Source organism: Muscardinus avellanarius, assembly GCF_963383645.1.
Source record: "Muscardinus avellanarius genome assembly, chromosome: 9".
NCBI classification, from domain to species: domain Eukaryota; kingdom Metazoa; phylum Chordata; class Mammalia; order Rodentia; family Gliridae; genus Muscardinus; species Muscardinus avellanarius.
In genome coordinates, this window is record NC_137795.1 from 54,822,465 (window position 1) to 54,839,006 (window position 16,542).

The window sequence follows — 16,542 nt, forward strand, 5'->3', positions numbered from 1 at the left end:
AAGAGTTTCCCATAATTAGATCATTTAACCAAAAATATTTTCCTTAACTGCAATTACTGTCCTTCTTTTACTTTCAAAATTAACTCCTTTTCTCTAATTCTAAATAGAGACATACCTCATGCCAATACTACCAGCATTGCATCACATGCTGCTGCTAGTTAAACAGGGTGCCCATGTCTATAACATAATTGTTTTCCTCCTTCCGCATGACTGGGGCTTCATTCCACTATAGCCACGAGTGAGGATCTTGGAAGTACCAGTCCTAATCACTTTCTCCTTGTGCCACAGAAGTCAGACAATCTCTGAGGCTAAGATTGATTCAGAGACAACAGCTCACAAAGATTTTACAACTTCCCAGGTCCCCTGTCACATGTAGCACCTTATCCCTAACACTACATCATAATCAAGCATTTCAGTTGGTAAATGGTGAGGAATACCAGGAGAGCCTATCGCTATATCAACTCTTATCTTCAGTATGCAAACATTACATGGAAAGAAGCTAACTTTATTAAACAAACATGTTAAGTCTGAACTATTTCTAAATTCTAAATTATATATAACTGAAAAGGAGTTATCTTTTGTTATTCCTACCAATAACCCTACTACCAGAGGTCCATAAATGAAATTCAAGGTATGGAAACACAATTATTTAAGGAGCTACTTCAACTCAATTATATCTACAGAAAAGAACAAAAGAAAGGCATAATATTTTTCATTAATTTAGTCTCTGTAACTTGTGTTTCATAAATGGGGGTAAAACGGTGGTTAGAAAGTACTTCTAGTCATACTCATATTACTGGGTATTTATTTATTTATTTATTTATTTATTTATTTACTTACTTACTTACTTACTTACTTACTTACTTACTTGCTTATTTTGTGGTGGTACTGAGGTTCCTGGAAACCCTTCAACCTCTGGGCTACACTCCCAGAGCTATTTTACACTTTTTATTTGGAAACAGGGCTGGCTTCGAACCTGCACAATCCTCCTGTTTCCGTCTCCCAAGTGTGGGGATTACAAGCATGCACCACCACACCCAGCTTACTGGGTGTTTTAATACAGACCTGAACATAATAACTCTAACAAACTTCTCTGATTAATGTAATCCCTGGGTTTCCATTTTGTTGGACCTAAGTTATATGGTAAAGCTGGAGAACATGGTAATGTAATTTCACTGAATAAGGCCTTTTCTGGTTAAACACAAATGGCTTATTTAGATCTTTCAAAAGGAATAAACTGAAAGTGTAATTGTGGATATCAAATACAAAATTTTAATTAATGATGCCACTGTCCAAACTATTGAATATGAAAAAAATTATATTCTTATTTTTAAGAGTATCATCTTCAATAATAGTTCAAGAAACCTCAACAACATTGGGAGACTAGGAGAAACCCTATGCATGTTATTTCAAAACCAAAATTATAAAGGGCTGGGAATGTAGCTTGGAAGTAGAATGCCCCTGGATTGAATCCTCAGGACCACAATAAAAGAGAATGTGGCCTTTGAAAACAAAACAAAGAAAAAAATAAGTTCCACTTACAACAAAAACAAAATCTGCATAGAATTTAAAATGGAATCCTTGCTCAATTACATAGCATTTGTCTTTAGAAAAAGAAAACATCAAAGAAACAATGTTATATCTGCTGGTGTTCACAATAGCTGTTGAATATATTTTCTTCAATTATGGTTTTATCCTGTCTTTCACAATAAAACTTTTTGGGTGGTTCTTCTCATCTCACCACAACTAAACTTCTTTGTAATCCCTAACATCTAAATGGACCATTTGTTCTGTCAGGATAGTCTTCTCACCCTCTCCTATCTGAGCAATGATTCTCACTCAACAAAGGACTCCTTTCTCATGTTCCTGAATGTGACTCAATCTTGACAATCCGCATCGACTTTCTTCCTTTACCACTTATTAATCCATTATCAATGAAAGCTGGACAATTCTCAACTATTACTACTACAGCCTGAAATGACACTTAGATTCTAACACACAGTTGTTTAAAGTATTTTCCAATTATTTTCTCTACTCTCATCTTTAGACTTTAAAAAAGGAGTGCCTACTTCTCAGACTTGCTCTTCTGTATTACATGCCAAATAAACTTTGAATATTATTTAGCAATGAATTATTCCAAGAGTTTTTTTTTTCTCCTGTCTCTCATTAAATTATCATGAAATACTTTTTGAAAGCCTTATATTATTTTGAATGACATGGAAAGATATAACTAGATGAACAGGTCTAAGAAACCGGCCAGTTGGGTAGTACATGCCTGTAATCCTAGCACTTGAAAGGTGGAAACAAGTGGATTGCATGTTCAAGGTTAGCCTCAGCAATTTAGCAAGACCCTTAGTGAGACTTTCTTTCAAAATAAAAATAAAAGGGCTGGGGATGTAGCTTGAAGGTAGACTATCCATGGGTTTAATCCCCAGTACCTAAAAAAGAAAGGTCAGTAATATCAAAAAGAATTTGAGCTAAGTTTTGCTAGCAGATTATTCTTTCTGTTGCTCAAAGATTGCTCAAAGCACATGGACTCCCCCACAGAGGCAGTTACTCCTAACAGCAGTTTGGCTGCAGATGGCTCACTGTAGTTATCATCTTTATCTATGCATATTAATGCATAATTTATTTTGGTTAAAAAATAGACACTAGCATTCCTTAGACTTGTGATAACGTGCTCAGCAACTTGAAGCAATTTTATTTTAAAACATCCAGAAGCTGGATAGATACTTCCTCTCTGAAACCATGCAGACTGAAAATTGCTGCTGCATAATTTGGCAACCATAAACAAACCTTCTGATATGTAAATTAAATATGCACTCTTTTTTATCACCCATAATAATGCTCATCAATTGCTAGCAGTAACATTTGTAAATCATCACAAATAGGATCAGAAGATAGAAGCATGATTTAATATGTTTGCCATGGTAGCCCAAAGCAAGAAAAACTGACACTCTCAACTAAAGCAAAATTTGTAAAATAATCATAGTCTACAGAAATGAAAGTGGATATTCTATTACTGTCGCAGAAAAAAAAAAGAGGATCAAAGATTAGTAATCTGAATTTACATGCATCATACATTAACACTAGTCTCAACCTCCCAACTACGGGATTAAAAGCATGAGCCATCGAGCTTGGCTTATATTTCCTATTATTATTTCTTTTCCTCTGATCATTTTTAAAGCCTTGATGTAAAAAAATATACATAGAGCTACAACACGTGCAATTAAGTAATTCCTGATCACATGTTCACATATTAAAATTTTCCACTTGATTTATCTTGTTATACATAAATAGGAATCAGTTGATAGAAGTTAGGTATATGACTAAAAATTCTAAGTAGCTGGGTGTGGTGACCCACATCTGTAATCCCATGACTTGGGAGGATGACATAGGAGGACTGCAGGTTTGAAGCCTGCCTCGGCAACACAGTGAGGCTCTCAGCAACTTAGTGAGACTCTGTTTCCAAATAAAAAATAAAACAGGGCTAGAGGCATAGCTTGGAGGTAGAATTCCCTGGGTTAAATCCCCAACACCACACACACACACACACACACACACACACACAAACACACACACACCCCTAACTGGTGAATAAAGAATAAAATGTCCTATTTCCATGTTTTTTTTTTTTCAGTTAAAACTTTTTTGACTAGGGAGAAAAATAAGACCAAAAAATGTGGTGTGCTGTTTTCTGTCAGGTGAGGCTAGATCTTATCTGCATGTACTTTATTACATTATACTTTACTATATGATTTTTCCATCTTAAATTGCTAAATTATTGGTTCTCCTACACTCCGAATTCTATTACTGACAGTAAATAGTCGACATTATTGACTTTATAAGCTCTATTATGAAATTCGAGCAAAGTGGCTGGCTCAGGGTAGGAGCTCACAGTTTTCCCAAAGAACAAATATGAATGGCTCCCGGTAAGATTTCTTTGGGCAGCAGTGAGCCAGGAGATATACAATCAATGGTCTTGAGACTCAGTTTTTTAATGTTAATTTTAAAAATTTTTAAATTTTATTTTTTGCAGTACTAGGGATTGAACCCAGGGACATTCTACCCCTGAGTTACACCCCCAGCCTTATTTTTTCTTCTTTATTTTGAAACAGGGTCTCCCTAAATTGCAGAGGGCCTCACTAGCTGAGGCTGACCTTGAACCTGTGATCTTCCCATCTCAGCCTCCCAAGTACTAGGATTATAAACAGGCCACCATGCCTGGCTATTTATTTTTGTTTTAACATACTTTTACTGATACATTGTAATTATATACCATAATGAGGTTCAGAGTGATAAAATATATACCTGCACACAGCACTTGGTGTATTTCCCTCCTGTTCCCACCCCATTCCTTCCCCTTACTTGTACAGATTACTGTGATTGGTATTGAAAAATTTACATATGTACATAGAAAATTATTGAGCTATTTCCTTCATTAAGTCTTCTTTTCCTCCTCTGCTTACGTCCCCAAATCCCTTCCCCTTCCGCTACTCTACTGGCATCTTCCCTCATTTATTGGAAGTCCCCTTCGCTTCCCAGTTTCTCTGTAGCTTCTACATATGAGAAAAAACATATGACCCTTCACTTTCTGAGACTGGCTAATCTCAGCATGATATTCTCTAGTTCCAGCTGTTTTCCTGCAAATTACATACTTTTATTCTCTATGGCTGAGTAAAACTGTGTTGTGGGTATATACTTCACTTTTGTGATCCATTCATCTGATGGAGACCGAGGCTGATTTCATAACGTGGCTATTGAAAAATTCTGCCGCTATAAACATGTATATGTATGCATTAGTATATTATTCTGACTTCAATTCTTTTAGAAAGATACCCAGAAGTAGTAGAGCTGTGTCATATGGTGGTTCCATTCCCAGTTTCTGAGGAACCTCAATTATTTTTAGATAAAATATTCTGAAAATAAATTCCTGCCAAGAAGAATGGGGCTAATTTCTTTTTAAATTTAAGGATATATGAAATTCTGTTTCATTCATAAACACACCACACACACACACACACACACACTTCAATTTAGAGATTTAGGAAGTAAGCCATGCATGGTGATGCATGACTGTAATCCCACTTCTTGGGAGGTGGAGACAGGATCACAGGTCCCAGAACGGCCTAAATAGTGAGACTCCCAGCAATCTAGTGAAACCCTGTTTCAGAACAAAAGAATAAAAATGGGTGTTATGAGATGAGCCAGTCATAAAAAGTGAAAAGTTGGATATTCTCCCTAATATGTGGAAGCTAGAGAAAAAAATGGGAGAGAGGAAGGACTCTAGACAAAGAAGGAGAACCCTTAGATGAGTAAAGAAGGCAACCTAAATGAGGAGGATAGGAGGGGGGAAAGGAAAGCACCCGAATGCACATGATGTACATACACAAACATATCAAAGTCAATCACTACACTGAACATGAGAAGGAGGGAGATGGAAGGGAATGGGGTGGGAATTAGGGAAGGGCTAAATGAGCGATGTGTACATGTGTGCCTCTACTGTCTTGTATCTCATTAAGATGTATGACCACAATGCATCAATAAAAATATTTTTTTAAAAAAGGCTAAAGTTTGTAGGTAGTATCCCCCTGGGTTCAATCCTCAGGATCACAAAAAGGAAAAAAAATTAGAAAACGATATAGTGAATCAAATAATTAACAATTCAGTTAAATACAATATGATCTCAAATAAAAAAGATACTAAACTTGGAGTCAGCAGATTTGGCTTCTTGTATGAAATCCACTGCTAAGTAATTCTGTAATCTTACAAAACTCATTTTTTTTTCTTTTTTATTATACTAAGAATAGAATCCAGGGCCTTGTACATACTGTATGATAGACAAGCACTCAACCACTGAGCTACATCCACAATGTTTTTTTATTTATTTTGAGACAGGTTGTCACTAGATTGCCCAGGTTGGGTTTAAACTTGAAACCCACCTGCTCATTCTCCAAAGCAGCTGAGATTACTGGTGCATACCACCATACCTAGGCTTAACTTTCTCACCTCACTTTTCTCACAAATGAAGCTAACAATGATGGTACTATCCTTATTGCCTATTAGAATTTATAAAGGTGAACACTAATGATATTAATAATAAATATGTACTTAAAATTTCAGTTTCAGCCGGGTGTGGTGGCACACGCTTAGAATCCCCACACGTGGGAGGCAGAGACAGGAGGATCGCTCAAAGCCAGCCGTGCTGGCTTAAGAGACCCTGTTTTCAAATAAAAAGTATAAAATAGGTCTGGGAGTATATCCCAGAGGTAGAAGGTTTTCCAGGAACCCTAGTACCACCAAAAAAAAAAAAAAAAAAAAAAATCAGTTTCAAAGCACTTTCATTTATATTGGCACATGCAACTTGGCATTTATGCATGCTCTCACACTACAAATAATGAAACTAAACACTTAGAAAGATTTAGTGACAAAGCCAGGCATGGTGGTGCATGCTTTTAATCCCCATATTTGGGAGGCTGAGACAGAAGGATCATTGGCTATCAGCCAGCCTCAGCCACTTAAGCCCTCCAAAACTGAGTGAGACCCTGTTTCCAAATAAAGAATAATAAAAAAAAAAAAAACATTAGGGATGGGGGTGTAGCTTGGAAGTAGAATGTCCTTGGGTTCTATCACCAGTACCACAAAAAATATTTACAAAGAAAAAAAAAGAAAAATTAAAGCCAGGTGTTGTGGCACACGCTTGCAATTCCAGCATTCGGGAGGCTGAGTCTGGAGGATCACGGATCATGGATAGCCTGCCTTATCTACTTAGTGAGGCCCTCTGCAACTTAGTAAACCCTGTTTCAAAATAAAGAATAAAAAATAGGGCAGGGGAGTGTAGCTCAGAGTTGAATAACCCTGGGTTCCATCCCCAGACCTGCAAAAAATAAAAAAATAAAAAAAATGAAATGATGAGACCAAGATATACAACAAATGAGTCATTGAGCTAGGATTCACACCTACACTGCCCAAGTCTAAAAGTCCACATTCAGTTTACTTTTCTAAAATGTCATCTTATGATTACTTTATTATTATTATTATTATTAATTATTATTATTTTGTACATGTAGAACTGGGGACTGGATCCAGAGGCATCTATAAGCTACATCCCATCCCTTTATATTTATTTATTTTGTGTGTGTGTGGTACTGAGAATTGAACCCAGAGACATTCTACCTCTGAGCTACATCCCCGGCCAATTTTATACCTTATTTGGAAACAGGGTCTCACTAGGGTGATGAGATTCTTACTATTTGCTGAGTCTGTGCTCCAACCTATGATCCTCCTATCTCAGCCTCCCAAGTACTAGGATTTTATTTTATTTTTGTTAATTTTGAAACAAGGTCTTGCTAAGTTGCTTGGGCTTTGCTAATTTGCTGAGCTGGGTCTTGAATCCTCTTGTCTTAGTCTCCCATATACTGGGATTGCAGGCATGCATGCACCACAATGGCTGGCTTTATGACTAATTTACAAAGAAATGTTGCATATTTAAACATGCTTTAGAAATTAAAATCTAATTTTCTTAGTCTGCTTACTAAAGTTTTAAAATGTAAATACCACCATATTAAAGGAACATTAGATGACAAACTGCATATAAATTCCCTAGTAAAGTTTGAATGCAATGTTCAAACTACTATCTCCCATCCCTATGACAAAAGATGAATTTTCTTTCTTACTAAAGAAAAAGGCAAGAACTTAGTTTGTAGTAAAGTTTTTCCTAAGTAACTAGAAACATTTTTAAGTGAATAGTAATATCAATAGAGTATACAAATGTAAAAGGCAGAGTCGGGTTAGAACCCATATCACCTATATTATTTGATGCCTTATTGATGCACTGATATTGCCATTTCTTTAGGGAAAATTATTATAAACTTCTAATGAATTACTTATATCTTTGTCTTCAATGTAGTAGTTTTGAAATATAAGTAAGAGCTCTTTTTATCTAACCAAATTGAGATATGAAACAAAAGAAAGTATTAGATATGTGTATTTTTCTCAAGGGATGTGAACAATTAGCAAATTAACTTACACTACACTAAATTTACTGATCCAGTAAATGATTTTGCTAACTTTGGATATCTGCTTTCAGAGAAGAACATCTGTCATTACCAACCTATACAGATCATTGTACCAGTTTTAATAATTCAGCCAACTCTTGAGAAAGACATCTGAAATATCTAATCATTCAAAAAACTGAAAGTAAAAAAGGCTTTAGTTCTAATGACTAAACTTATGAGTAGAGCTTGAGGAATTCATACCCAAACATATTTAGGGAATATCCAAATCATAAGGATATGTTATAAATCAGACCTCATCAAAAAATAGAGCTAAGCAAATATAGCTAAGCTATAGCGTTTGGAAACATATAGAAGTAATACAGATTTTAAATTAATGTGTCCTTCTTGTCCTTTTACTTCATTAGAAAACTATTTTGCATAAAGGCAAACTCATTTCATTATAACCAAGATATTCTTGTTCTAACAGTATAAATAATATTGTCATAGTGATAGGAGTTAATAGAAGCAGCACTACATTAAAAAAAAAACTAAACAAACAAAAATCCCAACTATTATCCCTTTTCTTCCCAAAAAAACTTATGCTTAGAGTTAAGGTACTTTGTCTTCGCTGGCCTCACATAAATGTGCCAATTAAATAGATACTGCATTTTATTTATAAGAAAATAACATACAAATGAAAACAAAAACAACAAAGCATACTCAGCTTTAACAAACAAAGATTGAGTAAAGAAACCGACCAAACAGAATTATAGACATAAGGTATTTTAAATCCTCGTTGTTAGGCTGGCATGGTGGCACATGCTTGTAATCCCAGCATTTGGGAAGCTGAGACAGGAGGATCCGTGGTTCGCAGCCAGCCTCAGCTACTTAGTGAGGCCCTTTGCTACTCACTGAGACCCTGTTTCAAGATAAAGAATAAAAAATAGGGCTGAAGTGCCTCTGGGTTTCATCCCTAGTACCAAAAAATTTTTTTGATAAAAAATTGATCAAATCTTAATTGTTAAACATAATCAAAAATTCTTAAAATTTCACAAATAAAATGCTGCTGCTATCATTTGGATTTGGAATGTACCTTAAACGTTTGCTCATGTGTTAAATGCTTGGACCCCAGTGTGGCCCTACTGGGAGGTGGTGGAAACTTATTTAAGAGATGAGGCCTAGCTAGAGGTCATTTTGTCACTGAAACCTCCAAATCTATAAGCCAAAATAAATCTCTTCTCTTTATAAGTTGATTATCTCAGGCACTTATGTGAGAGTAAGGAGAAACTAACACAAATGTCAAAGCATTTGTGACATAAACATCAATAATTTATAAAACTAACAAAATTTAGATATGAAAATCAAGAATATAAATCCTTTACCTATCCTATTATATATTTGTTTAACCAATCATTTGATGAATTATAATTTTTAGATTATCCCACTATTAATTTTAGTTATAACATGAATTCACAAGTTGAAAAATTAGTACATAAGGTAAGGCATTTAAAGTAAACATCTTCTCTAATACTGAGCCTTGTACTCCAGGATCCAATAGTATTGAATTTTGCTATGAACTTTTTTCTGTTTGGGTTTCCATTAAAACTTTAAAAAATGCTTTGATTTTACTTTTGATCTATAAATTAAAAATACTATATATTCTCATCTTACTTTAAAAGCTTACATTTGTCAAAGGCAAGCTTATAATCTGCTTTTAGGAATAGGAACAGCTCCATATGGGGGCGATTTCATAAAATGACCTTAGCTCCATCATAGGCAAAAGGGAAGAGGGAATCTCAGAATTATGCATATTCTGTGTGCATTCCTACTCTTCCCTAACTTGCCACCCTCATTTCTTGACTCACAGCCCCAGAACTATACTCACCAATATACTGCAATCACCATTCACAAATCTAGAATTCTAAGCCATCTATCAACTCCAAGACTAATCTCCTATCCCCATCCCTCTCTTGATACATGCCATAAGCCTTCCATGCTTCATTTCTCTGCCTAACACTTACCAACACCTGTCACACCATATGTTCTATTTATTTGTGACCCTTACTAGAATATCCACTCCTACATATCCCCGGAGTCTAGAACATATTTGAACATACTAGATGCTAGGAAGTTGACTGATTATTTTGCTGTTGCTGCTTAGCACTATAATACTGGAAAATACTGAGTACTTGTTTTCTAGGATACTAACTGGGCCCATTTGTACCCTCAACCAGCCCATCCAAATTTGAATGTGATAATTATCAATGAAATGCCCTGTTGAATGTTTCTCGGGAATAGTAAGAATTTTCATAAAGTATTTATGTTTTCTGAATGAACTTTTATGAAGTTGGGTTTGTTTTCTTATTAGTTCATCTATATTCTTCCTGTGGTATTTTTGCTAACATTCTAGCTAGGCTCTTAAGTTCACTCCTGGAGTGAATATCTCCATTATTTGCACAGGTGATTGACAGAAAGCTCTTCTGTTATAAACAATTTTGTTTCCTCTTCTTTGAATAAGGGGAAATAAGATGGCAAAGAGTCAGTGTCCAAGTAAGAACACAGATGGTAACAGATTTAGCACATTTGAGTCAGGATTGAATTATTTGTTATTGTCTTTGCAGCACTTTACTGTGAGAGGAGTGTTACTTCCATTTCTACTCATCTTTTGAAGGTCCTACTTTCCTTGTGAGGGCCATTTCTTTGGAAACTCAGTCCTTTATTTAAAGGATATTTTCTGGCTTGGGTGGGACAATAAAGCCCCTCTTTATCATACCATATATTTTATTTAGTTGTGTCCCTTATTAGAATACATGTTATTCCCAGCTGAGATCAGAAAAGTGTCTAGTAGTCCTATTTGTTTTTACTGCAGTATTAAATTTATGAATTGATTACTATCCACAACCCACTACTGTTTTTTATATTTGTTGATTCCCAGTTTAGGGCCTTTCTGAGGTTCCCTCAGGAAGCCACTTTGTATTCTCTTTATTATCTCCTTCCTATTTTCTACTTTCTAGGAATTCTTTAACATACCAACTTATGTTACTGGTGCTCTTTCACATTTTCTGGAATTATTCTTTCAAACTAAAAAGTGGGACATTGAGAGAGGATACATGAGCATTTGTGTCCTCATTCCTCCTTTTTAAGAGAAACCGTGTGGAGTCTTTGCTCAGAATTTGAGGTAACAAAAAAAAATCTGTGTGCTAAAAACAGCAAGGATCTGAAAAAAGAATATCTTCTTTTCTAAAAGTTCTCTCAGTTACTCTACCTTGAGGAATGTCTTTCTGGATTGGTTTCTCCACAGGTTCCAGCCTCCTGATATCTAACATAGTTCCACACTTTTCTTACCAGATCTTTAAAAAAAAATCCCACATACCCCACTCCGTTTCTTGCACTATAGCAAGCAACACCATCTTCTAAAAGAGGTAGAAGAATTTCAGGAATTTTTTGTCTTTTTTAATAAGTAATAAAGGACTAATATGCAAACATACAAATGCAAATTTAGGTATATTTTTGTCTTCCTGAAAGGCCATATTTCTGTTCAATAAAATAACTAGTTTAAACTAAAAGACTGATTAATACACCATGAGAGAAAAAAAGAAAGGGAAAATAAAATCTACCTAAATTCACTTTCACCACTAACATTTATTTCATTATCAACATTTTGAAAAATGACAAGTCATTTTCATAGATTATAGTTTCAGAAGAGTTGGGAAAATTACCAAACATTACGGACAAGTCTTTAAATAAGTCCATAAATCTATTTTGCTCAAGGCTATCCACTCCGAAAAACAAAGTAAATCAACAAAAATGACAATAAAAATGTTTTGTCACTAACTAGAAAGTAAATGTTTAGTTTCTTTGTCAGAAAACAAGTCCAAAGAGAGGACCTGCATTGTAGCGATTAATTCCATTAATGGACCAGCAAGAAGGGCTACAACTATAAACTCCTCAGGCATCAAAATTCTAGGCTTGGAGCCAATGGAGTTTTACATTTATTCAGAACAACACACATCCCAACCTCCAGAGAGGGCAGTTAATTTGAAGGCTGTCTTCTCCACAGAGATGATTGGGTTATCTAAAGTATTTTGAGTGAGGCAAAGGTATCAAACACCTAAGGAAAAGGTTTGTGAATTTATAGTTAAAGTAGTAAATATGTCCCTAAATCTTGTAGTTGAGTATAGTTATCTCTCCAGTCCTTCCTCCCAGAGCTGACAGTAATTTAAGTGTCAGGATGGTCACAAGAAAAAGAAATCATAATTCTTTTTTTTTTTTTTTTTTTGCGGTACTGGGGCTGAAACCCAGGGTCATTCTACCTCTGAGCTACACCTCCACTCCTATTTTTTATTCTTTATTTTGAAACAGGGTCTCGCTGAGTTGCAAAGGGCCTCACTAAGTAGCTGAGGCTGTCCGCAAACCATGATCCTCCTATGTCAGCCTCCCAAATGCTGAGATTGCAAGCATGCACCACCATGCCTGGCTTAAGAAGTTATAATTATGATGTGATGGTTAAAAGAAAATTCAGGAAATTTTTTTTGTCTTTTAAAGTTTGAGAAACTGGTCATGTGGTGAAAAGATTAGGAAAGATACATTTCTAGAGCTCAGAATTAGAACTGGTATTTTATTTTTCCTTATGGGAAAAATAAAAGTTGAAAGGAAATGTTATTATTAATATTATAGACCAAATGTCTTTATATTGCTACTGTAGAACCTGATAATTTATGGTATTATGTCTACATAGAAAATAATATGCATGTAACTTTAAAAACTAAACCTCTCTAAAGTGTTAAGATTATTTGTGCTGCAATATATTGCAAGTTCAAAAGTAATTCATATACTTAAAAAATACTATCTCATAAATTTTCAGTTACTCTTCATAACAACCCATTGTATTTGGCAGGGAATATGTTATTATTTTTATATTTCAAATGGTGCCACTCTAAAGAAAGCATAAATGACTTGACCAAGCTCATCTGATCAACAGAGGATGCTTCCCTTCACTTAGCTGAGACCCTCTGTCTGCCTCAACTTCACATTCCTGACGCTTCCATTCCATCAATGTGTGTCCAAATTCTCATTACTCTTCACATTCCAGCCCAAACACCTCTGATTACATGATGGCAGCTCCAGACTCTCCTTCTCTTGACAGTTACGGCTTCTTCCTTTGACCTCAGTATTTCTATCTCTCCTCACATGAGTAAACAGATTTGTAATTAGATTTGGTTTGACTTCTGCTTGGTAATTTACTATCTGAGGGAGCCTAATAACTATAGTAGCCATAGCAACCATTTGAACATCAGTTTCCTCATTAGTAGAATAGAAAACAGAAGATATGCCCATCAAATTATTTGCAAGTTTACTGTTTATTAAAAAATACTAGAAAAGAATGATATAAAATGTAATATCATATATGAAGTTACTACATGTGGGATCTTACATACAACACACACGCACATATACACACACTTTCTGATATAGAAATTTTATAATCCCCAATTTCTGATTCAGAAAATAAAATGAATTAAGTTAAATATAAAGTCCTAAACAAAGTTTCAACTCTCTCTCTCTCTCCTCTTTCTCTCTCTTTCTCTCTCTCTCTCTCTCTCTCTCTCTCTCTCTCTCATCTCTTTCACTGTCTGTCTGTCTCTCTCTTTCTAATATAGAAATTGTATTTCCCTTATTTCTGATTTAGGAAATTATAATGAATTAACTAAAATGTAAAGTCTTAAAGTTCCCCCCCCACACACACACACTTTGGTTTTCCTTATTTTTGGTTTAGGGGCGACTCCATTATCTAACACGTATTTGATTCTCTCATAGCAGTCAATGGTGCTTCACAACTAGACATCTGACTAGGAAAACTTTGAAAATGAATCAACTGTATGACTATATCAATCAAGGCATGTTTCATGAAATAGAAATCTCACCACCACCTGCTAAATGTGAAAGGCAAGTATAAGACTTCAACTGATCTCCATACTCATGGCTCACTTCCTCCCCATCACTCCAGCTCACCTACATTTATTTCTGATTCTCTAAATATAGGGAAAAGATGCCAGCCCATGGCCCAAATCATCACCCTCTTTCACGTTCTCTCTTTGTTGAAATAGTGCTCAGCCTCATACCCAGCTCAAATGTCACACTTTTCATCAAGCTTTCTTTAATATTACCCACTGAAAATGGGTATTTCCTGCTCTGGCATCTATAGTATTTATTCTTGTCTCTCAAAGTTCTTATCATCTGAACATGTACTAAAAATCCTTGTGCACATATTATCACACATTGTCAAACTGAGTTCATCTTAATCATATTCAGATCAGCATTCATGTTTTTAGTAATATTTATCTCTCACTAAACATGTAACAGAATGTCTTCCATAAAGTAGGTATTCAAATTAAATGTTTTCCAAATAGTGGGTATACAAATAATATAGGTGGCTTACATTTCCAGTTGCATGTTTCTGCCTTGTAAATTGCCAACCAAACGTGTTAAATCGAAAGAACTGATGAAATTACCACCTATTTCAAGTCAGTATTTCTTTATATTACTTTCAAGGCAGTATACTTTGGGCAGATATAAACAAGATAATTATCATCAAATTCCCCCTATAATGTGAATGTAGCATTTTTTTTTGCATTTTTTTGTTTGTTTGACTGTTTGTTTTTTGTGGTACTGGGGATGGAACCCAGAGTCATTCTAACTCTGAGCTACACACCCAGCCCTATTTTTTATTTTTTTTATTTTGAAACAGGGTCTCACTGAGTTGCAGAGGGCCTCACTAAGTAGCTGAGGCTGCCCATGAACCATGATCTTCCTATCTTAGCCTTCCGGATTTTAGTATGTTCTTTTAAACATTTTAAATTGTGTTTTTAAACACAATTTTATCAACATAAGAACAGCATACCTCTAGCTGGGCATAGGGGCACACACTTGTAATGCCAGTACTTGGGAGGCTGAGACAGGAGGATCTGGGTTGATGGTCAGCCTCAGCTGCTTAGTGAGGACCTCTACAACTTAATGAGGCCCTGTTTCAAAATAAAGAATAAAAAATGAGGATGGGGGTATAGCCTGGAGGTAGAATGCCCTGGGTTCAATTCCCAGCACTGGAGAAAAAAAAAATCATGCTTCTTACAAAGTAGACAGTATGACTCTTAAAAGACTGAAAGATAGCCAGGTGTGGTGGCGTGCGCTTGGGAAACTGAGACAGGAGGATCACACGGGTTCAAAGCCAGCCTCAGCTACTTAGTGAGGCTCTCAGCAACTTAGTGAGACCCTGTTTCCAAATAAAATATAAAAAAGGTCTGGGAGTATAGCCTGGAGGTAGAAAGCCTCTGGGTTTCACCCCCAGTACCACCAAAAAATAAAAATAAAAAATAAAAAAGACTGAAAGATACTTTAGAAAACAAACCAAGACTGACATATTTTAAATATACATTTTCATTTTTCCTTATAATCTGTATTCAAGTTAATATAAGAGTTAGCAACACTCATCATTGTTACTATTATCATAACATAGACTTTTGCTTATAATAAGAGCACACAAATCTCATCTCTCAGGGATATTTAAGTCATATAATCCTTCCCTGCCTGCTGTCAGTTACTTCCTGGGCTGTTCACAGCCCACTAACAGCTGTCCTCCAGATGGACTAAATGTGCCTTCTCATTTAGTAGGGGCTATCAGCTCTGTTTAAAAAAACAAACCTCCACTTATATTCTCTTCGACCTTAAACCTGTTTATCCTCTATTTACATTATTACCCCAGTGAAGATTTCTATCATTTCTTCAGAGAATCTCCTAGCTATTTTGCTGTTTTGTGTTTTCCATCCCTTCCTTCTCAGAATATCCCCAAATACCTACATATTAAAATAGTAGTTTATTTCAGACCTTTAGCTGATGAGTTTATAGTAACTGACTAGATGATAATTACTTTTCCATCTTCGATCTGAATAAAAAACCTTTCACTCATGTGTGACTGTTGGTCCCTTTCTGTTAGGCAGCTCACCCAGATATGAGCCTTCGAGCTTTAAACTATGATCTTCAGTGAAAATACTTGTCAGTGCTGAAACTGCTCTAATGGCTTCTATTTATTTTTATTTACAATACTGGTATCACGATTCCCTACTAATGAATGTTCTTACCAGGTATATCAGAATCACTGCCAGTTAAGGAGATATATAAGGTAAAAAATTATATTCAATTTTACATTAAAATTACATGTAGAATTTGAAAACATTATTCACTTTATTTCCTAATACAAGAGTGCCAATATTTTGGAAGATAGAAAAATCAATTTATTACCTTTTATGATCCATAATAAATAATGTTGATTTTACACACAGAATGAAATGAGTCAGAGCCCAGCATCTTTTAATCAATTTGTACTTCTTTTATATGCCATACTGCCTTTATTCTTTATTCGTGTTATCCGTGTGTGTGTGTGTGCGTGTGTGTGTGTGTGTGTGTGTGTGTGTGGTACTGGAGCTTAAACCCCAGAACATTCTATCTCTGAGCTACATCCCAGTCCTATTTTATTTCTTATTTTGAAACA

The 16,542-nt window shown here is 35.3% G+C and overlaps 1 protein-coding gene across 2 annotated transcripts in view; it reads right to left on the minus strand.

The window, feature by feature from the left end:
* PCLO (piccolo presynaptic cytomatrix protein) overlaps positions 1–16,542 on the minus strand; it is a gene marked incomplete at both ends in the record, with an annotated part of 389,946 nt that overhangs the window by 363,689 nt on the left and 9,715 nt on the right. The window lies entirely within an intron of this gene.